This window comes from Lutra lutra, chromosome 1, assembly GCF_902655055.1.
Source record: "Lutra lutra chromosome 1, mLutLut1.2, whole genome shotgun sequence".
NCBI classification, from domain to species: domain Eukaryota; kingdom Metazoa; phylum Chordata; class Mammalia; order Carnivora; family Mustelidae; genus Lutra; species Lutra lutra.
The window spans coordinates 70,826,616-70,852,324 of NC_062278.1; the positions used below are offsets into that span (position 1 = coordinate 70,826,616).

Here is a 25,709-nt window from a genome sequence, read left to right on the forward strand (position 1 = left end):
AGGCACTGGGACACTGTATTGAGTTCAAGACCTAAGACTTTTACCCAGAAAACAGCTGATCTCTACTAGAAGAAAATTTGAAGCCTGAGGCAGTCAGCAGGCATAAAGTAGGTCAAATTAAATTCTATAAGCAGGAGAAATCCTTGGTTAAATGATGGGAGACATGTTATGATCCTACTGATAGGGTCTTGGGAAAAGAAAGATTCCCCACCCCCACTCTCCCAACTGGAGGGGGAAACAATGAAAGGACTTTACTTACCAGAAACATCTATTCTGCTCAGGGAAGAAAAATAGCTCTTAAGAGTATTCATGAAATAATTGTAACCAAGAGCAAGGCTATAAACATAACAGCATGAATGGTACAGAAAAATATAGAGAGCCAGGTGCACCAGAAAACACACTGTCTTTAAGTTAAATGGCTAGGTTCTCTCTTATGGTCACTAGAAAATTATAGAGGGGAGTTGTTAGCTTGGCATTTCCTTTTTCAATAGTAAATCAATGGATCCTTCATTTTCACTAAATTGTTTTCCTGGCCTCCAGGGAAAATATGACACAAGCATAATGCAGATGCGGAAAGCAAAGGCCAGGCTGGGACAAAACATTTAATTAAATCCCCTTTTGTAAAATAACCTTCCTTCAGCTTGACAAATGGATGAAGCAAAATGTGCTTATACAGGCAAAACAATTAACCAGGTCCATAACAGTTTATAACTAGCATGGATCAATCGCAGGTGGTAATTCATTCTACTGCTTGTCACGTGTGCTGGGGAAGCGGGAGGGGTGGAGATGCCGCGTCTCCTCAGAGTGGTGGCTTCGAAACAACAACTCTTTGCTCCCTCATGGAGCAGAGGTTTGTGCTGGCCTCGGCAGTGCCCAGGGTTCTGTGCTGAAGGATCAGGGTAGAAACGGGTTCTGCCGAGGAACTCCCTGGTGCGCGTGCACGCACATGCGTGCTAAGGGCTGGGAGATGACTGCAGGGAGTTCTCAAAGGAAGTACAGTCCAGCGGCCCAAGCTGCGGAACTCGGGCCTCTTGGTCTACCCAGGGCTATTGCTGCAAGAAGATGCTGCTTCCTGTGTCTTTACTAAAGTGCATTCATTTGTTGATTAAGTCATTTATGAAACTGCTCCATTTTTACAGCATTAAACTTGTGTGATTGCCCACTCTGTGCTACCCACGGCTGCAAGTGATAGGGATGTAAAGATCAATGAGCAGTGTCTGTACCTGGAACAATCACACAGCCCAACAGCAGTAATGACACACAATCATTATAGGAACTGATCACAGGCACCATTCAGAGCCTTTTCTATTCGTTCATCTCTCATGCTAACCCCATGTAGTAGGTGCTATTGTCCCCATCTTGCAGGTGATGAAACAGAGGTATAGGAAGGTGAAATAACTTGCCTCAAGTCGCCCAGCTAAGGATACACAGATTCGTACCCCAGTAGGTGGCCCTCTGAACCCCTGTTCCTAGACACAACCTCCCACTGCTTCTTGCTAAGCTCACTATACCTTCAGAGTCCAGGAAGGGGAGCGCAGGGAGCAAAGGGTCAGTTGTCTGTGGGATCAGGAAAGGGTCACAGAGGAAAAGTAGCCACAACTCAGCACCAGGTGGAAAATGGAGTGGGAAAGAAAATTGGGCAAAAGGGCAGCCTGAGCCATGGGGGTTTCAGAGGCAAAGGCTAGAGGAGCCTCGTAGTGGGCTACCTGTCACACCCTGGCTTGGTGGAGTCATGTAGCTTTCACACACATGTAATCTGTCCCCCAGTCAAGGGCCAAATTTTGGGATCATGTCATCCATTTCTGTGTCCCCCATGCCCTCATTCCCCAGAGCAGCCAATAAATGCACGGTGAAAGAAAAAAAAAAAGGATAAGGCAGAGAACACAAAGACATGGTCTCTGGGAGGAGGCTGAGCAGTCTGTTCTGGCCCTGGCAAGGGGAGTGGAAGCAGTTCAGCGGGGTGAGCGGCAACGAGCACATCACAAAGCAGAAGCCGGTCAGGCTAGGGGCAGAGGTGACTTTTCTAAAGCTCTGGCACCTAACTCTGGGCTTTTAAAGTGAAGCCCACAGTGGCTCTCTGGGTTCAGGAGTTCAGACACTACCTGGATGCCAAACCCAGTCTGAGGCTGACATTGTGGGCTTTCCAGGGCAGTGGAATTAGTCAACGCAAGTTGCATTGTCTTTATGTTCACTTAAGCCACATTCAAACTGTGTTTATAGCAGGAAAGGGACAGTTAAGATGGAGTGAATGGTGCAGTAAAGAAGCTATGCTGATGCTAGTGAGAATGTTATTTGACTTTTGTTTGCCACTTTCCTCTGCAGGGGAGACCCACCTCAGGATTTTACAAGCTCTGAAAACACAGAATTTCATAATGTTTCCTGTAGGAAATCAAAAGGTCTTTAAGGCATTCTAATGATTTCTTTAATTGCTGCTATGCTAATGCTGTTTGAATTCTGGGAGATTTCCCCATTGTTTATTGTTGGCAGCGTGGGAACACACCCTATTGGGTACATGAAGATATTAATGAAATGAGCCATAGGAAGCTGGAGGAGTTCTCCAAGACTTTGCTTCCCAAGGCAGGGCCTTTACTGAACATCGTGATTCCGTCTCTTTGATGTGAAATTCTAGAACGATCACAGAGGGTTTTATGGTAGAAAACCACTTCAACAGTGCATCCCACAAAGGATTTTTGCTGGCAAAATTGAAGCTGTTTAAATATGTTCATATAGAAGAGGCTTTAAAACAAGCCTGGCATAACTTTATGAGTTGCTATAGTTTTAAGGGTGTTGTTCGTGGGAATTCTATTTACTGAATTGCGGTCACGTCCATTCTGTGCTGTCAGAAGTCTGTCCATTCTTGTCCTTTCATACATGCTCACCCTTCTCCACGATCTTACTGTGCTGATATAGATATTCTTGTTTACACAGTTTTTTTTTTCTTTTTATCTTATCTTTCTATTCCTTCCCTTCCATCAAAACTCACATATGCTAAGTCTCATTTTCTCAGGGCTCCATTTTCTGTTTGCCCAAGTAGTAAACAGTAACTGACAATTTCATCTGTATTCATGAGTAAATGTGATGAACTAGAATCCTTCTCAATACTTCTCCCAACCCCTCTCTCCAGTTTGTGGTAGAATACCTGTTTTATAGGTGTTCTTTGGAGCTTTAAATGGTATTTCAGTCCACATGAAGAATAGTATGGAGCTCTGCTAGGGGAACTGAAAGTTGTATTTGTAAATAAGGTGGGACCCTTATGAAAAATCTTGGATGAAAAGTTTAAGCATCAAACTATGTGTCATTCCTACTGTGTCAGATATCTTAGCATATACTCACAGCCACTTTCTTGTAGCCATCACTGTCTCTAACTTTTCTAAAGAATCTACAGGTTAGCCAGATGCATCCTGGCAGGTAAGCAGGTATATCTCTCAAGCGTTTAGATCACCCAAGACTGTAATTGCTAATTTCATGTGGACTAATACATGTACTTTTTTATTTTTAGGAGAAAATTTTGTCATCTTTCGATGCACAGAGTTATATTGAGGTGGGTTTTGTGTGTTCAAGATGGCCTGTGAAGAAAGAAAGTCTTTTCTATGCCAGCATCTTGTGGGTCCTTCTCCCAGAATTCCTCACATTGGCCCTGTACACTAAGTTTAGCTATATATATGTAAAGTGTTTTTAAAAATATCCTCTGGATAGCAGGTCATATACTTATCCATCCTTCTGTCCTTCCTTCTTTCCATCAATCCATCCATCCATCCATCCATCTATCATTTTATGGAATCAGGTCACTGTCATTGCCTTTTCCCAAATTTTCTAATAGTTTGCCATCACCGTTATGATAAATTTGACTCCTTCTCATGATTAACAAGCTCCTACATACCCAAAATCCTGCCTATCCCTCCTATAAGTGCACATTTCTCCCTCCACAAGAAGCATAGGCTTTCTCATGTTCCTTGAAGGCCTTTTTGCTCACTATTCCTTCTGTTCCGAACCTCCTCCACTGAGACACTTAACAACATCCAGGTCTCTGATCCAAAGTTACCTTCCCAAAAGGTTTTCTCTTTTCTAAAATAGAGCCCCCTGTCCCCTGACCCCATAGTGTCCCCTTACCCCACTTAACTTTTTATCCCAACACTTACTTAAGATCATCACCATATAAGATCACAGATACTTATTTGGTTTCTACTGGTCACTCTTCCTACAATATAAGCCCCAGGAAAGTAGGATCTTAGTCTTTTCTCCTCTTTGCTCTACCCCCAGAGCAAAGACTAGTAGAGATTAGAGAAACACCTAACAATAGTAGGCAGTCAATACATATTCACTGAATAAATGTATGACTGTCTGAGGTAAGTAATGAACAACAAATCTTTGACAGTTTCCTGGGCTCTGGAGCATGAAGTATTGGGTATAAACCCAAGCTGTCCTCCTCCTTGAACGTGCAGTCCTGGCTGAGTCCTTGTTTTTTGTGTACCTCAGTTTCTATCATACAAAATGGGAACTGTGTTATCCCCCCTTCTACAGATGAAGGTAATTGAAACTCACCTTTTACAGATGAAGGTAGCTGAGACACAGGAAATGGTGAATCTAGGATCCAAATCTAGTTTTAAGTCCAGGTCCGGTTCTCTTTCGCCTCTAAAGTCAATTGTATTCTACTGCTAGACTATTTGTTGGGTCCATAGAGACAAATGGGACACAATTAATTAGTGCCCCTGCAAGTTCACAGAGTGATAGAGGGGGGCCAGACATAAACAGACTACACTGAGGAAGAGTGAGTACCTGGACAAGGCAAGAGAAGGAAATGTTTAACTCGCTAGGAATATAGTTGGGATGGAAAATATTTGCTAGTCAAAAGGGAGAGGTATTCCTTTCCCTCTGCAGCTCCCCCTGCTCCTTCTCCCTCTCTCTTGCTCACTCTGTCTCTCTCTCTCTATCTCATGTAAATAAATAAAATACTAAAAGAAAAGGGGGGAGTGGTCATTTTAGGTAGGAAAAAACAACATGTTGCAAAAGCACTGGTATGTGAAGTGTTCGGGGGTTGAGCACCTGTGTGGTCTGGTCGTGCTGGAGTGGGAGAGGGTGGGCAGGCGAGTGGGGATGAGGGCTGCAGACGCAGGCACCGGTTTGATAGAATTCTACCCTGTAACTCTAATGGTGACACATACATGTAGATACACGTATTGACTAAAATGAACATACAATGACAACTTAATACAAACAATAAGGTGGGCTTCTCACACTTTCTGAAAGGACTCAATGTATTGCTACAAGGCAGTTTCTCGGTAAAGATATGCCCTCTATTTTTTTTTTTTAAAGATTTTTTTTATTTGACGGAGATCACAGGTGGGCAGAGAGGCAGGCAGAGAGAGAGGAAGGGAAGCAGGCTCCCTGAGAGAGGAAGGGAAGCAGGGAGCCCGGTGCGGGGCCCGATCCCAGGATCCCGGGATCATGACCTGAGCTGAAGGCAGAGGCTTTAACCTGCTGAGCCACCCAGGCACCCCAATATGCCCTCTATTTTAATAAAACAGAGAATCATTTTTAGCTCCCCAGCTCAGAAGCCTCAGCAAGCTCTCTAGGCTTAAAAACCAGACGCAGAGCTATCAGCTTTTGTAAATTGCTTGCTACCCATATAAATCCTAACTTTTAAAACCCACATGTTTCAAGTAATTTTTATTAGTATGGTGAAATGAAATAGGACTGGTGATACCAGCTAGTAGGGACTAACAGAAGCTTGTTTAGGAGTGCTATAGGACGGGAGAGGACACAGTGCAGTATAAGGAAACTGTGTGGGTCTGTGGGATCTGATCTGGTAGGAGCTGGGGATGAAGGGACAAGGATTTTCCTACTTCAGTTGGAAGAATGTTCTCCGGGGTTATGATCCCTTGACTGTTTCCAGTACTTGAGCATGAGCGACTGCCATTTAAGCCATGTAAAGTATGACTAAGGACTCTAGTTACAGCCTCTGGAAAAGAAAGAGGTTTTTGAATCCCTTGGAACCCCTTCTCGCTGAACAGACACAGGAAAGCATGGTATACAACAAGCCATCCCTAGAGGTGAACAGAACAGGGCAGAAGTGGGGAAAGGTCAGAAGATTTTATTTTGAGGCAAGGTTTAGAATCATCTGTGTCACATCATGCTTTCCGCTTAGGATTTCTCAAAGCTACCACAGCCTCCTGTACTCCTCATACAGGCACCTGCTATACTGATGAGGCAAGTGTTGTTTTAAGGTTTTAAGCATAATAGTATTTTAAGATGTAACCTCATTTGCTACTCTTTTAATTGCTGCTTTGTAATGTTTTATCTATTTTAATTACTGTTTTAATGTACTGCTTGTACCCTGAGGTGCTTCGGTGAATGGTGCCATTTTAAGAAATGAAGAATTAAATAAACAAATAACTTAACAGATGAGGAATCACATTAGTCAAACCTGTGTCTAAACGAGCATTTGTTATTTGCCCGGTGTTGAGTGTTAACAAGCAGTCGTCTCTCTTTCAAGCATAAGGACCGAGCTGTGACATCCAAGGTCAGACACGGGGCATGGGTAAAACTGGGAATGGAAGGAAATATTCCCAAGGGTTCTCTTAGTTTCCAATAACTAGAATTCATGCTCTTATGTTTAAGTTTGATCTTATGTCCTCAACAAGGCTTTAAAAGTAACAATAGCTCTAATGAAGGTAAAAGTATATATTTTCCACTTAACTCTAGTAGCAATTGAATTGTAGTTCTCTTGGCCAGGGAACAAATTCCACAGACCCAGTTCTGAACCTGAGTCATGTTACCCTTAGTCACACACTTGATAGCATTCCTTGGCCTAATAAAGTAGGAAATAGACTGTTGGCTTGGAGTTTCCTGACTTGAGTAGGTGCTGTAATGACATAACTCCCCTCCAAACCCCCACAGCTACACTGAGCTTTTTATTTCCATATTTAATCACAGGCCAGGTCAAAACAATAGATGAAATTTCATAAAACAGTAGTAGTTACGCCTAGATGTTTTTACTGACTTCCTAAAAACACTTTGGAATCAGCTCCAACTGCGTTTATAAATGAAAAAGGAAATGAAGCTCAACACCCCAGCCACAAAATTCTTTGGTCCCGAATTGGCTAGATGCCCAGATTTCCTTTACGTAAACAGGATCAAATGTGAGGCCAACCAGCTGTAAACTAAAGATTCTGGCCTCCCAGACCCTCATGGTTAATGATGCCAAAGAAGTTGTCCAGTTTCTCCAAACCTGTGATGCAAATTTTTAGTATGGAGAAACCAGGCAGATGGATGCAATCAGCCAAGGGACTGGCACAGAGGCTTAGAGCCCTTGAAGCAAAAGTGGATCATGAAGTACAAAAGAAAACAACTTAATCACACCTCCCTCCTCACCCCAACGTGCACGCATACGCTCATGCACACACACACACGCTTCTACAGTCTCCCATGATTTTTTATTAATCTCAGTTTTAAAAAAAGTCATCTGGTCACTTGTAATAACAGAAATAATCTCAGTTTAGTAATAACTATGTTCAATTACATGTAATAATACCATCAGGTGAATTTCATTCAAAGTGAGTCCCCAGTTTAGGCCTGCTGCAAGGGTCAAGTCCCTCTTTCTACCCTACTATCCTACCTCTATCCTACTACTCCTTCTATCCTCCTACTTGCAAGCTGGGCCTCTCCAAGGTCAGGGAACAGGAGGAGGAGGAGTGATCAGTGTGGAAGAAAGATGATGTCTGCTTGGTATGACTATGGCCTTGTTTCCCTTTGGCTAGAGCAGATATTGGAAGCTGACTGGTGCAAGCATTTTCAGGGCTCTTCAGAGGTCCATCCACTGCTGAGCTCTTTAATCTGTGGATTTCTGACATGGATCATATGTTCCATCCACCCCTCTCTTGGCCTTGAACATATGACTGTATAGACCCAGCTTTTTCCCACTGTGATCTCCTCACCTCTCCAGGTGAGATTCTAGGGTAGAGTCTAAGACAACTCCTTACAGGCTTTCACTATTACATCACACAATCAGTCAACAGGAAACATACAACATACAAGAACATAGAAACGTACTTGATGGGAATGTATCAACTTCCGAAACTATGGATCTCACTCTGTTCTAGGCTGCTTCAGCCAGCTTCCGGCCCTTTAGATTTCTCAGATGAATCAAGCAGCAGGTCCGCCACTGGGTTTCTCAATCTTCTGGGGACATGTATCGGGCTTGCCAATGGTCTCACTGAATCTCATTTCATGGTGTTAAGATGAGGGGCAAATCTTCTCTGTGTTGTTCTTTCTTATGGGAGATGGGACTCATAGATCTACCTTGGCCAATGGCATGTGAGTAGATGTGATACACATCACGAGCAGGTAGAAACTTTTAGAAACTTTAGGAGTTTCAGCCCCTTGTTATTTTCTTTGCCATGAAAGAATAGAATGTTTCAAGTGGGGCTGCTTCCGTAGTCTGTGTGTTAGAATGATACAACAGACAAGAGCCCCCACCAACCTGCAGCCACATGGAGTCAAGCCAAGATGAGCAGCAGGTGAGAGGTCAGTGGAGTCAGGCAATCCTGGAGCTGAGCCCTAGCCTTTATATAATTTGAAGAAGAAACATATCTTTGTGAATGCAAATCATCTAGATATTTGGGCTTGTATTTCTGCAGCAAAAACTGACTTGTACACTAGCCAAGTAATACCCAAGAAGGTGTTAGGAAAATTAGCATGAGCATGTCCTAGAGTCTAAGTGAAGACAAAGGTTCAAGTAAGAAGGAGGATCACTTAAATTACATGTTGTTGAAAGTCCAATAAAAATGAAAAGTGGGGCTTCACCATTGGATTTAGCAACATGGAGGGGGACATTAAGACTAATGAGAACAGTTTTGCTAGAATGATGGGGACCATTGTGTGTTCAGAGTAGGTTCAAGAGATATTGAGAGGACAGGATTTGTAGGCATTGTGAGTTGAAACTCTTTTGAGAGATAAAGGACAGCAAAGAATGAAGCTGTGGCTGGAGGAGGATGGGTGAGCAAGAAAAGTTTTTTATTTTTACTTAATAAAGATGAAAGTAATTAAAGTAATTAAGTTTTTAAATTATTCAGTGAATAGGACAAAATGATGATATGAGCGAGAAGAGAGACAGTATTGGAGTGATGTCTTCCAATAAATGAGGGAGGATGTGACTAACACACAAATAGAAGGATGGCCTTTAACTGGAGCAAGGTCCATTTGTTCCTGATGAAATAATGGAGGTGGAACTTAAGGGCACTGATACAGGGAGGTAGGTAGATATAGGGAGAACTGTGGAAGTTATCTTTTGCTTGTATTCTCTTAGTGAATGGAGGAGATCATCATCTGAAAGAGAAAGCTTGGGAAGAGATAACGGGGACATGAGGGGCAGGGTGGAGAGGAGACAAGGTGTGAATGATGCGGTCTGGCAGAGTTGGAATGTTGATGGGCTAGGGAACTTTAGGATAATTGCTGGGCAGCCCCCAAAGTCCCTGAAAGCCTACTGCATGCCAAGCATTGAGCACGCTAAGCATGTCAAGCTGAGAGACAAAGAGAAGAGATCCAGACCTTGCCCTCAGAAGTCTCACAGTCTGAGGTAGACAGCTATCATTTAGTTTTATCAGTGAGCCATGAATTACTTCTGTGAGATATGGTCTATCAATCAGGAAAGGAAGCATGGGGACTGTGGTGGGAGCCCAAAGCAGGGAAGAACCAATTTTAGCTGGGGAATAAGATGTTGCTAAAGAGACAAAAGTTCTCTGAGGAGAAGACTGGTTCCTAGTCTAAGGCATGAAGGACAAATAGGAGTCATCTAGGTAATGAGAGGGGCAGGCTGTTCTGGTAGAGAGAAGCGCTGTACAGAGGAGGTAGTGTGGCCTGGGTGGGGGAAACAGAAGTATTTCAATATAGCTGAGCTATGTGTGTGTGCATGTGTCCGTGTGTGTGTATGTATACATGTGCACATGCATGCTTATGTATGGACTCCCATGCATGCATTTTAGGAGGAGGAGTGTATGTGGGACCGAGTGACTCCTAGAGATACATGTGTTGAATGCCATGATCAGCAACACTCTGCCTTAGTATTTCCACATGATGTGTGTCACATACTTGAAACTATCTCCGTATCTCTGCCCAAACCCCATATATTATTGCAAATACACTTGGAAGAAGCCAAAATTTTAATGTTGTTATCCATTTTTGTAGCTTGTGTTATAGGACACATTGAACAACCCAGTAAGAAGTTTGATGTAAGATATAAATACAGGCCAGATTTCCATATCACCTTGGTGTCCTATTGACTTACACAGATTAAGGATTTGGCTCAGTGACTGAAAAAAAGTCCTAGCCAAATGTTTAACTGAGGACTGGAGACAGAAACATTAAGTAGAACAAAAAAAATCAAAACTATACTATCAATATACATCAATAGATTTACAAAATACATTTATTCCTATAGCTTTGTGTTTCTTTTGTTGCCAACAAAAAATTTCTCCAAAAACTGTCACTCAGAGTTTACCTTGAAAAAGGAGAGTGAAAGTCATAGTTTACAAATACTCTGCGTGACTTCTGTTTAAAATGGTTTTCAGTTAATCGTCCATAATGGTGCCCTTGCTAAATTCCTACTCCAACATTTTTGAACACCCAGAAAAGGCAAACAATTCCAGTACCATTGAAAACCCAAAATAATGGCAAGTGAGTGTTAGAATCTCCTAAGAATTTTCAATAATCATAATGTTTATAGAACTATTTTGAGAAAAGCAATGAGGGGCCTATCCCTACCTCATGGAATATCACCTCCTTGCTTATCTGCAAGACAGCAGAAACACGCTGTTTAGGGAATTTGTACCAACCAAAAAAACCTATGGCAAAGACTCATTGGTTAGTGGTGGAAGGTGGGATTTGGGGGTGCTGGGTCAGCTATACAAAGGCAGGGACTTTTGCCTCTTTAATGCTTTACTGGTTGCTGGCACAGAATAGAAGCACAAGAAATATTTGTTGAATGAATGTGAATGAATGAAGGAAAAGATGGGGGACATAAGTTGGCATTTGCATTCTTTGGAGTGTATGTCCTTTATGTAGAATTGTAGCCAAGGATGAAGGTGAGGACATGCCAGGAGTATAGTATGCTATATTGGCTCAAAGGGCCTAAAAACTAACAGTGAGGACAAAGAAAAATCTACACACATGTGGCATAGCTTCAAAAATGAATATTTGCTTGATCCTAGGGCCTGGGTTATAAATGTTGCAAATTGACTTGCTAGCTATGGCTCCAAGAAAAGAATGTGATGAACAACCAGATGGTCATTGAGGAGCACCAAGGGCAATCCACACACCTGTCTACTGGCAAATATCAAGTCTGGGGAAATTTCTTCATATTAAGATACTAACAAAGACAAGAAAAGTAGCATAGAACTTAACAAGATACTCTATAGAATAAAGAAAAAGAAACATCTTCCTGAAGACCTAGAAGAAATGAGCTTCTGGAATTATGGTAAAGTTTTAGAAAACTGTTCGGGATCCTCAAAAACATGCAATTATTCTAGACTATAAGAAGCAGGCTGGAAAGTCACCAAGAAAAGATTAAATTACATTGCTAGTATTTAATTCAACCTTACCAGAAAGTAATATGGCAAAATGCATTTTGAACTTTAAAAAATATTCTACCCCTTGACTCTTTAATCCCATGTTTAAAGATCTACTCTAAGAAAATAATCAGAAATATAAAAATTTTTATACAGGTATATATGCAAGTAATAATCACAGTATCATTTATGATAGTTTGAGATAATTCTAGTTTAATGTATTCTAATACCAATTTAAACAAATAATCTTGGTACATTCATATAATTTTGTTATTCAGTCCTTAAAAATAAAATTAGAAAGTTTATCATGCTGTATTTTTTTTAAAGATTTATTTATTTATTTTTAGAGAGAGAACGTGAGTCAGGGGAAGGGCAGAGGGAGAGGGAGAATCTCAAGTTGGCTTCACAGTGCAAGGCTCTATCCCATGAACCTGAAATCATGACCTGAACTGAAATCAAGAGATGGATGCTTAATTTACTGGGCCACGCAGGCACCCCTATCATGCTGTATTTTTAAGTAAAAAAAATAACAGATCTGAATTTTTTTTAAAAAAGATTATTTGCCAAAAAATGTCTATAGAAAAATGTACTAAAATGTTAACTGTAATTATCTCTGTCTAAAAGGACCTCAGGTGAATATTATCTTTTTAAGTAATTTTTTAGTTTTCTAATTTTATGTAATAAGGACATATTAGTTTATACCCATAAAAATTAAGCACTTGCTTAAATGCCTGGTACTGGCTAATGAAACAGTGACAGATTACTGTTTGAAACACACATATTTTCTCCCCTTTCTTTGAGAATTCCACCGAAATGACAAGAGTGCTATACAAACATGAATAGATCCATGATGACAGTATACTGCAGAAAGAAAAGGGGGGGATTATTTTGATGACTAGACCAGAATAAACTACAACCTACCCAGACAAAGGCTATAGGGAGCACTACTCTGTGAAGAACTTGGGGAGGGCCATACCAGAGGGGTAGGGAAGAAAGCCAGGTGGTGGTGGCCCCAGACTGGGCTGAACAAATCCATTTGGCATCTCTGCTTGAGTTTTCCAAACAAAGGCAGTAGTTTGCTTGGGAGGGGGGGGTACTCATGTGTGGGTGCTGTGCCTGAGGAGAGAGTCAAAAAAGTCTCAAGGGGACATCAGGTGACCCTTAATGTCCAAACTGAAGCTTGCAAAAAGTAAGAAAAAAGCAGCAGTGCCACTGAGAAGCCAACTGTTGAGATGCTTTTGTACCATCATCTCTAAATATGGTGCCGCCTCAGTATAGACCAATTACATTCTACTTTATGAACCTAACACTGAAATGGGTGGAACACTCTTCCCATTAAAAAAAAAAAAAAAAAAAAAGCTAATGTTCTTCCAAACATTCCTTGTACTGAGTACAATGAAACCTGCATTCAAGCATACTTTGCCTCTCATGGGCAATTCCCTGTCTTAAGCAATTTCTTCAAAGTGACTCTGTATGATAGAATCCAGCACTTATTTTTAAAAACTCCACTTAAAATCTCATATTTTGGCTATGCAATTGATCTTTCGGGTGGTAGCTAAATGGGAGTTTTATTGCAACTCTTTGGATTTTACACAGTAATTTTTCTTAAACCATTTCATTAAGGTTTAAAATGCATACTAGCAGGTAAAAGATTATAATAGATTAAAAAATAAGACTTTATTTTCTGAAAAGAAGTTAAGGACCCTGGGGAATTAAATGATGTTGATCAAAACACTGAAATCTATTTCAAGCAACACTAGCTCACTGCTCACTTATAACCAAAAGAAGATGGGGGGAAGGAGAGGAAGTCCCACTGTTTAGTGCTTATAAAAATGACTTCTCTAGATTGCGTTCACTCTTTATTTTAGTATTTCACATCACCAGGACTAGAGGATAGAAAAGGAGCATGAACATGTTAGAAGGATATGAGCACTTTAAGTTTTATTTCTGGGGTGAGAAAGATAGAGCTGACAATTTGAAGATTTTTTAACTATCATAAAATGAGATATCACACATGACACACTAGATATATATAAAAGGCTGCATAAAATCAGAATGCAAGGCCTTGATAACAAAAAAATTTTAGTGGGAAATTTAATGTACCTTATTTGGAATCTGATATCTAGTAAAAATATAGACAAGGATATAGAAAATTTGAGTAACATAATCAAGGAACTTAATTTATCTGTATAGACATAGGACCAATATATAGGAGCAAATACAGGGGTGCCTGAGTGGCTCAGTTCTTTAAGCAGCTGCCTTTGGCTCATGTCATAATCCTGGAGTCCTGGAATCAAGTCTCACATCAGGTTTCCTGCTCTGCGGGGAGTCTGTTTCTCCTGCTGACCTGTCCCCTCTCATGTTCTCTCTCCCTTTTGTTCACTCTCTCAACTAAATAAATAAATAAACTTTAGAAAAGAAAGGGCAAATATACTTTTTTTTGGTCCATGGAACATGCATCCCAATCAGTCATGCTCTTGATCACAAAGAAAATCTTATATTTTAAAAGTAGAATCATTATGTTACATCCTCATAATTTGATAAATTAAAAACAAATTATAAAAAGGTTTTCAGAAATTGTAATCATTTAGTAAACTAAGAAACTCTCAAAAAATTATCTCTCAAAGAGAAACAAAAAGTGAATAATCTCAAATGTACTCATGGAATCAGGCAAAGATCATCAATGGATGCTAAAAACAGGAGGTAAAAGATTGTTGGAAACAGGATATTCACATGGTACTAAGTATTGCCCCATAGGTTAAAAATTAATTATGAAGGTAAAACTGTACCTTCACAGTGGAGGTTACCACTATAACCATATGAACAAACTCAGCATCAACAGACCGTAAATACCCGCTGACATGAAATGTGCACTATTGAGCATGTAACATCATCCATGAATATTCTTGCCAAAAACATTCAACTTGAATTTCAAGCCTGGATCTAACTTCCAGTTTACAGGAAATGTAGCAGAGAGAGAAAAATATATTAATTGATGTTATGAGGAAACAAGAGCCAAATGTGGAATAGTGTGCAAAACAAGTGACCTGGTTTCTCTAAAAATCAGCGTCATTTAAAAAAAAAAAAAAAAAAGAAGGGGCACCTGGGTGGTTCAGTAGGTTAAGCCTCTGCCTTCAGCTCAGGTCATAATCCCAGGGTTCTGGGATCAAGTCTCACATGGGGCTCCCTGCTCAGCGGGGAGTCTGCTTCCCCTCTCTGCCTGACTTTCTGCCTACTTGTGATCTCTCTCTCTCTCTGTCAAATAAATAAATAAAATCTTTAAAAAAAAAAAAAAGAAGAAGAAACTGATTTAAAGAGCCTAAAAAAAAAAAATTACCAAATGCAGTATATAACCTTGACTGGATTCTGAATTTTAAAAAACATCTATATGGGGGTCCTGGGTGGCTCAGTAGGTTGTGTCTGACTCTTGATTTAGTCTCAGGTCATCATCTCAGGGTCCTGAGATTGAGCCCCCCACCCCCAATTGCATCAGGTTCTGTGCTCAGCAGGGAGTCTACTTCTCTTTCTTCTCCTTTCCCTCCACCCCTCCCCCTACCCATGCACACACCCTCTCTAAAATAAATAAATAAATATTTAAAAAAACCTATACAATATATATTTTCTTGCAATAACTGGGGAAATCTAAATATGTACTGTTATGATAAAAAGTATTCCGGTTTTTTAAAACGTATTTTTAAGCATACTAATGGTTATCTAAGAGAATGTCCTTATTTTTCAGGGATGTGTGCTTCAGCATTGAGATACGATATGATAAGTATATATATAAGTACATTCAAATGATTCAGTGAAAAATAAAAGAATAAATAAAAAGCACTTATATATTTAATATTGGTGATATATATGTATATGCAGAGAAGGATTAAAAAGCAAAATGGAAAAATTCTTAATGATGGATAAAATGAGGTGAAGGGTATATGGGTATTTTACTAATTGGTTGAACCATATGAAACTACCAATACTTGACCATTTTTGAGGTACAAAATGACAATTTTATAGTTGAATAGACCAATTACCATAGGAGACCCTGGAAAGGTGGTTAAAGACCTACCATTAAAAAATAACTTCAGGTAACCAGATGGTTTTACAGGCTTCTAACTAGCCTTTAAAGACTTGACCATTTCTATGCTATTTCAGACCATAAAAAAATAGAAACGTCTTTAGTTCATGTTATGAATATAGCACAACCTTAATAATATCTAAACCCAATAAATACAGCTTCTGCTCCCCAAAAGAGAAAAGAAAACTATAGATTAATTTCAGTAATTGTTATAGATATGAAACTGTAGGAAAAATTGCTATTCTGAGAATATTAGGATAATTCATTATCAGAACAACCACCAATATGTTTTATCACATCAATAAAGTAGAAGAAAAAACTATGTGATTATCTCAACACTTGCTAAAAATGCTGTTGAAATTCAATTGATGTGTTCAATAAAAGCTGTGAGTAAAGCACAGTTACTTAATGAGTGCTAGATACTGCTCAAAGGACTTTAACATATATCTTGTCATTTAAACTTCCCATATTTAATCTTCAGAGATATATGCTGTTATCCCCAATTTATTCTCTAGGTCAAATGTCTAGGAGGGGGATCCTGAGTCACATAGTAATTATATATTTAACTTCATAAGAATCTTTTAAAATGATTTACGGATTGGCCATACCCTTTTGCATTTCCGAAAGCAATGTTCAGAATGTTCCAGCAATGTCTCACTAGCAACTCTTTTCAAGTCTGTAACTTATGTTTTCGTTTTCTTAACAGCAAAATATATTTCATTTCAATGAAGTCTAATTAATCTTTTTTTCTTTTAGGGTTGGTGTTAGTATTATGAAGATTTTCTATTACATGAAGATTTTCTATTATACTTTCTTCTAGACATTTTATATTTTACATTTTGATCTATGGTTCATTTTGAGTTAATTTTTGTAGGAAGTCTGAGGTTTAAGTCAAGATTCTTTTTTTTTTTTAATCTTTGGGTATTATATTAAGTTTCTATTGTTGTGTAACAAATTACCACAATGTTAGGGGCTTAAAATAACACCTATGTACTAATTCACAGTTTTGTAGATCAGATGTCTGGCATAATGGTGACTAGATCTTTTGCTCACGGTATCATAATGCTAAAATCAAGGTGTGAACTGGTCTGAATTCTCGTATGGAGGCCGTAGGGGAAAGTCTGCTTCCAAGTTCATTCTCGCTGTTGGTGGAATTCAGTTCCTTATAGTTGTATACCTTTGACTCCCTTTTTAAATATCAGGAATGCTCTCAGGAACTAGAGCTTGCCCACATTCCTTGAATTCCTTACTTCCATCTTCAAGCAGCAACAGGGCATCAAATCCTTCTTGTGTTCTGAATCTCTGAATTCCTCTTCTATAACCAGGCAGAGAAAACTCTCTATTTGTAGAAAGGCTAATGTAAACACTCCTCAGATAATATCCCTATTTTAAAGTCAACTGTGCCATGTAATGTAACCTAAGCCTGGGAGTCATATTTGCAGTTCCCTGGATTATGCGAGGCGTGAACATCAGACTGAGAAGGGACAGGAAATGTTGGGAGGCATTTTCGAATTCTCCCTACCGCAAATACCCAATTATTCCAATACCATGTGTGGAAAATACTATCCCCATTTCTTTGAATTGCCTTTGTACCTTTGTTAAATCAATGAGACTTGTCATTGGGTCTATTTTTGGACTCTTTTCTGTTCAGTTCACTTGCTTGTCCCTTTCATCGATATCACATTTCCTGGTTATAGCAGTTTTATGGTAAGTCTTAAAATCAAGTAATGGGAGTTTACATCTTAATTTTTCTTTTTCAAATTTGGTCTAGTTAATTCTAGTCTCTGCTTTTCTTTCTAAACTCAAAAATTAATTTATCTGTATCTACGAAATATTCAGCTGGAATTTTGATTAGATTTATTAAGTTTATGGATCAATTTATGGGGAATTGATAACTAAGTTGGGTCTTTAATCCATAAACATATTATGATTCTCCATTTATTTAGGTCTTTCTTGATTTCTTTCATTGGCATTTTGTAGTTTTCAGTATACAGATCTTGCATGTGGGTTATTAGATTATTTTCCTAAATACTGGAACTTTTTGGAGCTATTGTTAGTATTTAAAAAAAAATTAATTATTTTCCAATTGCTCATTTTAAAGATATATATATGTACATACTTACATATATAGATAAAGGATTTTTGAGTATTGACCTTGTATCCTAGAACTTAGTTACACTCGTTTATTATTTCTAGAGGTTTTTTGTTTTTTCCAAATTCTTTGTATCTATATAGATAATTATATTGTCTGCAAAGTAGGTGGTTATATTTCTTCCTTTCCAATCTTTATGAATCTTACAGATTTTTCTTGCCTTATGGCACTGACTAGGATTACCAGTACAACGTTGAATAGAAGTGAGGAGTGGATATTCTTGAGTCATTCCTCATATTATGAAGAAAGTATTCAATCTTTCGCTATTAAATATAATGTTAGCTATGGGTTTTTGTAGATGTCTTTTATCAGTTTAAGGATGTTTCCTTCTATTCCTAGTTTGCTAAGAGGTTTTTCGGTTTTTTTTAACATGAATGAAAATTGTTTTTTACTAAATGCTTTGTCTGCATCAATTGATATGATCTTTTAACTATTAATATGACAGGTTTTATTGATTGATATTTGAATATTGGACCAGTCTTGCATTCCTAGGACCAATCTCATATAGTTGTGTTTAGTCTTTTTATGCATTGCTGGATTTATTTGCTAATATTTTATTTTGCATCTATGGTCATGTAAGATTTTGTCTATAATTTTACTTTCTTGTGATGTTATTGTTTGGCTTTGATATTTGAGTAATCCTGGCCTCTTAAAATAAATTGGAAAAAATTTCTACCTTATCTATCTTGGAAGAGATTATTTAGATTTAGTGTTATATCCTCTTCCAAAGAAGGTTTTGCCAGTAAAACCATCTGGGCCTGGAGTTTTTTGAAGGGTTTCAAACTATGAATTCTATTTCTTTAATAGATACAAGATAGTTCAGTTTATTTCTTCCTAAATCATTTTTGGTAGGTTATCAAGGATTGTTACATTTCATCCATTTTGTTGGATTTATGTCCATAGAGTTCCTCATAGTATTCTCTATCATTTTCATGTCTTTAAGGTCTGTCATGATCTTCCACTTTCATTTTCTATATTCATAATTTACATCTTTTATTTTTCTTTTTGTTAGTCTGACTAGAAATTTATAATCATTATTTATCCTGTTGAAGAACTAGTTTTGGTAACTGATTTCTCTCTATTCTTCTGTGATTGATTTTATTGGTTTCTGCACAAATCTTTTATGATCCTTCCTTTTGGTTGCTTTGGGTTTAGTTTGTACTCTTCACCTTCCAATTCTGAATGATTAGATTGCTGATTTGAAAATTTCCTTATTTTCTAATATAAGCATTTGGAGCTACAAATTTATTTTTGAACAAGTACTTTAACTGCATCCCATAAATTTTGATATGCGAGATTTCCATTTTCCTTTACTTCAAGATATTTTCTAATTTCTAATAGATATTGTTTATTTTGCTGTATCTGCCTGCACTTGAAAAGAATATGCATCGTGCTGCTGTTGGGTGGAGTGTTCTATAAATGTCAATTAAATCTAGTGGTTAATGGTATTACTCAATTCTTCTATTCTCTTGCTGATATTCTAATACCAATTACTTAGGGAGGAGTATTGCAGTTTCCAACCAAGTGTGAATTTGTCTATTTTTTCCTTTCAGATGTACCTGTGTTACATATTTACATGTATGCTTCATGTATTTTACGGTTATGTTATTAGGTACATACACATTTTTATACTCATATCTTTCCTGGTAAGTTGACCCTTTAACATCATTATGTAATGGCCTTTTTGTCCTTGAGAAATTTTCTTGTCCTAAAGACAATTTTGTCTGATATTAATATGACCATTCCAGCTTTTGGTGTTTGGTGTTTGCATGGTATATATATTTTACATCTTTTTAAATTTTTTAATACTTAACCTACTTATATTTTTATGCTCAAAGTGGATTTCTTATAGACAGCATGTTAGCATATAGTTGAGTCTTATTTTTGTCACTTTGATGATCTCTTTTTAAAAAATTTATATCTTTATACCACTTAAATTGAATGTAGTTATTGATGTCTTAAGGTTTAGAATTGCCATCTTATTATTTGTTTTCTGTTTGTTGCTTTTTTTTTTCTTCTTTTTCTCCTACCTTCTTTGGCATTATCTGAATTTGTTGTGTACTCCATATCAGTTATTGGATTTTTTACTATATCTCTTTGTTTAGACACTTTTAGTAGTTGATCTAGAAATTACAATATAAATACTTAATTTTCACAGTCTACTTTGAACTAATATTTAATTACTGGAGGTGGAATGTAGAAAACTTACCACCTTACAGGTTCCTTTAATGACTCCTTTTTTTTGAAAACTCCATAAGACAATGTTAAAATTTTTCTTACAACAATCATATATATTTGAAAGATACTAAGAGGAAAATATAGCCTATTATATTAAACAGATAGTTACTGCTTTTTTTGCTCTTCCTTCATTTCCGTTGTTCAAAGTTTCCCTCTAATATTTCCCTTCTATCTGAAAAAATTTCTTGGCTTTTTTAAATAGTAAGTCTGCTGGTGAAAAACTGTATTCTTGCTTTTGTACAAATTGGATAATTTCTGATAATCTGTCTTTAAGTTCACTTACTCATCTGTCATCCTTTATTTTGCTGTTAATCCAATCCAGTGAATGTTTCATTTTGTTATTGCATTTTCAGTTCTAAAATTTCCATTTCTTTCTTTCTGGTAGCTTCTATTTCTTTGCTGGCTTTTCCCCATTTTTCTATTTGTTTCCATTGTGCTTGCTCTTCCTGGAGCATGGTTATAATAGCTGCTTTAAAGTCTCGATCTGCTCATTCCAAAATCTGTGTCATCTTGGGTTTTGTATTTGTTGATTGTTTTCTCCCTTGTGAGATAGTAAGATTTTTCTGTTTTTTAAATGCTAACTAATTTTGGATTTATCCTGAAAATTTTAAATATTTTTTTAAGTGACTCTGGATCTAGATACGTTAAGTGACATAGGATTCTCCTATCATGAATGTTGATATTGTCTTTTACCAGGCAATCAACCGCATTAGGTCCAAGACACAATCTTTCTTGTCTTGTGGTAGTCTTCTTGCCTGTGGTTTTAATGTCAGTTGTTTCAAAGTCTTTGGAGTGTGTTCATATCCATCCTGAATGTGTGCCATCCAGTGTCCTGCCTGGAATTTGAGTGATTCTCTACCTTGTTGCTCATTTCTCAAAGCCTTTGGTGTGCTGTTTAGGGTCAGATACATGCATACACAACTTGGAAGTGAGCTCCAAAATTTATACACAACTTTATTAGATCACTTTTTTGTTCTCTCTCCACCCTATGATCTCCTCCACAGGGCTTTCATTTCCCTACACTGTTACATGTTTCCCATAATTTTTCCATAATATTATTCCTGCATCAGAGCTCAAGCAGTGAGAGGATTAAGAGAGAAAAAAGATTCAATGGGAATTCTTCCCAAGGTCTTAGAACCTGAGTCCCCCGGTTGGATTTTAAGGGTCTGCCCTACTACTGCTGCCATCACCACTGCTGCTGCCTCTGGATTGCCTAGCATTGGGATGAGGGAATGAAATAAATAACAAAAATGTACCCAAGTGATTTCCCCCATTCTTCTGACCCATGGGAGCTCCTTTCCTGTTCCTTGTGCCCCAGACAGAAAATTTCTCTTAAAGTTCTGTCTTCCTTGTTACATATTTCTGGTCTTTGAATTCCTTTTGTGTCCAGGTCAAGAGATTCCAGAGAGGAAAAAAATAGGAACTTTACTGCTGGTTTGATAGTAGCTACTCTGAATTCTGGTTTCCTTCCCCAATCTGTCTGCTACTATTTATTTACCTTTAAGAGCCCTTAGATAACTGCTACATGCATTCTGTTCAGGGCTTCTAATTACATTTAGTGTAAGAGACCTGGGGGAGTAGCTATAATTACTTAGTGTTGACCAGAACTGGAACCCCCTCCATGGACTTTTGAATAATAATTTTTATCTATTGAATTTAAAACCACTTTTTTTTTCAGTCTTCATCTATTACCTAAAGTAAAGATACATCTATTCCTTAAAGTAAAGCACCTATATTGGATCATACTTATGATAACAGGCTAATAAATTCCCTTCAATAGAGCAGAATGTTCATTGTTTGGTAAACTTAATAGATGAGTGAAGCTTATTATATCGATGTCCTCAAGAACATGTTGGAGAAGATAAATAAGAACATGCTTAGTGGAGGGTAGCTGGCAGTGTGAAGATAAAGGCTGTTATCTCTGGAACTAGGAAGATTCTGTACACAGAAAGAAAGCATATTAAAGAAACCAGATGGCATCAGAAGCAAATTTAGGAGCTTCTAGTTCATATACTTGGTATAAATTAAGGATATTTTTAGATCAACAATAAGTTATGACTGTTTTCCAATATCTCTAATAGAATATGTCAAACTAGATTGATATAAGCAATAAATATCTGGAGTTGTGAAACATTTTTTAGATGAACCTACAGAAAATAGATCATAATTTTACATGGGGGTTAAGGATAAGGAATATAAAGGAATATAAAATCTACATTCAAATGAGTAAATTGGTTTTCCATGTTTCATGACAGGAGGTATTTCTGAGGTCTGTGTATTGATAGAAATTAATACAAAATATTCAAATTGGTAGAAAAATCAATGTAAAACAATAAAATTAATACAAATTGATGAAACAGTACAAATTATCAGATAAGATTCTAAGCAAAGCTTATGTTAAGAAGAAAACAGAAGCATGCTCTAGAATCTTCTGAGCTGTTAGATAATGGTAATGCTTTTTGCGAGTATTTTTAACAGGTTTATCATTTTGAATGCAGAAATAGGAGCTGCCTATAAAATTGATGAATCTAGTTACTAGTTAACATGAACTAAGGTCTCCAGGGACGATTTTTTTTCTGCTTCCCATGTAAACCATGCTTTCACAAATACAATTAATAATATTTGTATATATGTATGTATGTATGTATGTATGTGTGTGTATACATATGCTACAATCAGTAAAAGAGTGTTTGGATAAGGAAAAGTTCATAGTTGGCCATTTGTGTATTGTTATAGAAACATTTGTTGAGCACTGACTATGTGCCCTAAATTCTTCATACATGCAATATTCAATCCTTATAACAATCCAAAGAGGTAGGTATTATTATTCTACTTTAATAGATAAGAAAATTGAGGGATAGAGAGTCTGAATTTATTGCTCAAGATTCCACAACTAGTAAAGGAAGGAGGCAAGGTTGGTACCCACACCATTCAGCCCCAGATTATGAGTGCTGATTTACTATATAAATAAACCAGTGAAGCAAATTGTGAAACATGCATGAGACTTTGGATACTAAAAAGGAAACTCAACAGAACACAACTAGATATTGAGGGAACTTAATTATCTGAATTCCTCCACTATATTAAATTGACATTTTTTCACCTCAGTTATAAAGTCTGTAAGCAGGTGTATTTAACTCTGTTATTGTTTAAAATTAAAAAATACTACAAAGGACAGTTCTCCCATTACATCTGTGTTTATTCCTATGATGGCTGTTATTAAAAACTTCGTAGTCAGTGGGTATAAACAATAAAGAAATCATTCTTGCATGGCATAAAATTTTTAACTAAAATAATGGTGGTGGAGACTTTGTGCTTTCTAAGTCATTCTCTCTTGCAAAGGACACAGGTCAGTGTATTAATTTTTTGTGTGATATGTGGAAGAGGCTGACAAAAGGCTGACTTGGGATCCCGAATGGGGTTGGGAGATAGGTGTGCAGGTGACAAATTCCTACAATTCCAAATTCCTACAACTGAGGAAGACAAGCTTCCCTACTTGGCTACTTTGGACCACGGTTATCCTCGTTTACCTTTAACTGTTCCAGGTCAAAGAGAAAATGTGCACCAAAACATTTCTCTGCCCTATAAACAAGTCAACCCAATCACTCATGATGGATGAAGATTTCCTGTGTTTGTTTTTAACAGGCCTGTCTTGGTTATAAAAGCACATTTCTTTTTCCCAGAGGATTTGTTAATCAAGGTAGATTGCAGGCAACAGGAATAAACTCATTTAGGGCCATGGAAGAACACCCTAGTTGGGCATGCAGGCCATGGGCTCAACCTACCTGGGCTGGGGTCTGGCTCTATAGCCCAACAGCCCAATCCTGGGTCAGTTTGCCAGGTCTTACACACCCTAGAAGGTAGCTATCATTATCCTATTTTATATTAGAGGCTGAGTCACAGGGAGGTTTTGTGTCTTGTACTGTTATTTACTATCTGGCACAGATTAAGTACTTCATAATGACCATTACTGTTTGAAAGGTTAGAGACCAAAGTCTGGAAGCTACAGAAATCATCTTGCTGAAGGCACTTTCTAATGTCGTCTGGAACATAAGTTCTGTATTGCTCCGGTGTGTAAAGTTTTCTGTACTGTGATTGAGGTATTTTGAAGAGATGGGTCCAGCATTCCTGTGTAGGGGAGCCCGGGAAAGTTTTGCACTATGGTATAAGCTCCATTCTCATGTGCTTGGTTAGCTCTATGTGGTGCCCTTTCCTAAACCAAGGATGGAGCTACCAACCCAAATCAGTTACCACTGCCAGAGAGTTCTGCCCTGTTGGTCTTTGAGGTTTATTTGTAAGCATGTGTGATCATTTGGTGGATAAACCTGTTTATTGGTTTCTGTAGGGAAAAAGACTGACACCCTTGAACTTTTGTTTCCTGGCTAACAATAAAGCTAATCCTTGAAGACTGAAGGTTGTGTTTTCCTTACCACCAGTATTAATGTATTCCACAGAAGGGAGGAGGTCCAGATTCTAATCAAGGAACCATTCTTCTTTCTTTTGCATGAAAACCTCCCAAATAATACTGCAAGAATCTTTTCTTTTTCTTTAGAATTTTGAGAAACAAAGTTCCGTGGTTTATTTGAAATGCTGCATTAAGAATTATTATTTTTTAAAACAAAGTAGCTTTAGGACAAGAAATCTGAATGTGCTGAAGACAAGACTTAATGGAGAATTTGTTTTACGTATGTATGTATGTATGTATGTATGTATGTATGTATGTATAGCAAGAACAGGGGGAGGGGCAGAAAGAGAGGGAGAGAAAGAATCCTAAACAGGCTCCATACCTAGCATGGAGCCTGATGCAGGGCTCAATCTCCTGACCCTGAGATCATGGGCTAAGCCGAAATCAAGGGTCAGATGGTTAACTGACTGAGCAACTGAGGTGCCCTCAAGTTTTTATTTAAATTCCAATTAGTTAACATATAGTGTAATATTGGTTTCAGGAGTAGAATTTAGTGTTTCTCCACTTAATATATAACACTCAGTGCTCATCATGTGTCCTCCCTAATACTCATCACCCATTTAGCCCATTCCTTCCCTATCTTCCCTCCATCAACCCTCAGTTTGTCCTCTACAGTTAAGAGGGTTGCATCCCTCGTTTTTTCCCCTTCCCCTATGTTCATCTGTTGTGTTTCTTAAATTTCACATCTGAGTGAAATCATATGGTATTTGTCTTTCTCTGACTCACTTGTTTTGCTTAGCATAATATACTCAAGCTCATCCATGTCATGGTAAATGGTAAGATTTCATTCTATTTGATGGCTGAGTAATATTCCATTACATATGTATGATATATATATGTCAGATGGGCATTTGGGCTCTTTCCATAATTTGGCTATTGTGGACATCGCTGCTATAAACATTGGGATGCATGTGTCCTTTTGAATCAATATTTTTGTATCTTTTGGGTAAATACTTAGTAATGCAATTTTTAGGTTATAAGGTATTTCTATTTTTAACTTTTTGGGGAACATCCTTACTGTTTTCTACAGTGGCTTCACCAGTTTGAATTCCCACCAAGAGTGTAAGAGGGTTCCCTTTTCTCTGCATCCTTGGCAACATCTGTTGTTCCCTGTGTTCTTAATTTTAGCCATTCTGACTGGTGTGAGGTGATATCTTATCACAGTTTTGGTTTATATTTCCCTGACAATGAGTGATGTTGAGCCTCTTTTCATTT

At 37.8% G+C, this 25,709-nt stretch overlaps 1 protein-coding gene across 4 annotated transcripts in view; it reads right to left on the bottom strand.

The window, feature by feature from the left end:
* The window catches only part of SLC9A9 (solute carrier family 9 member A9), a 577,794-nt gene that overhangs the window by 197,769 nt on the left and 354,316 nt on the right, over positions 1-25,709 (bottom strand). The gene's annotated exons all lie outside the window — the stretch shown is intronic.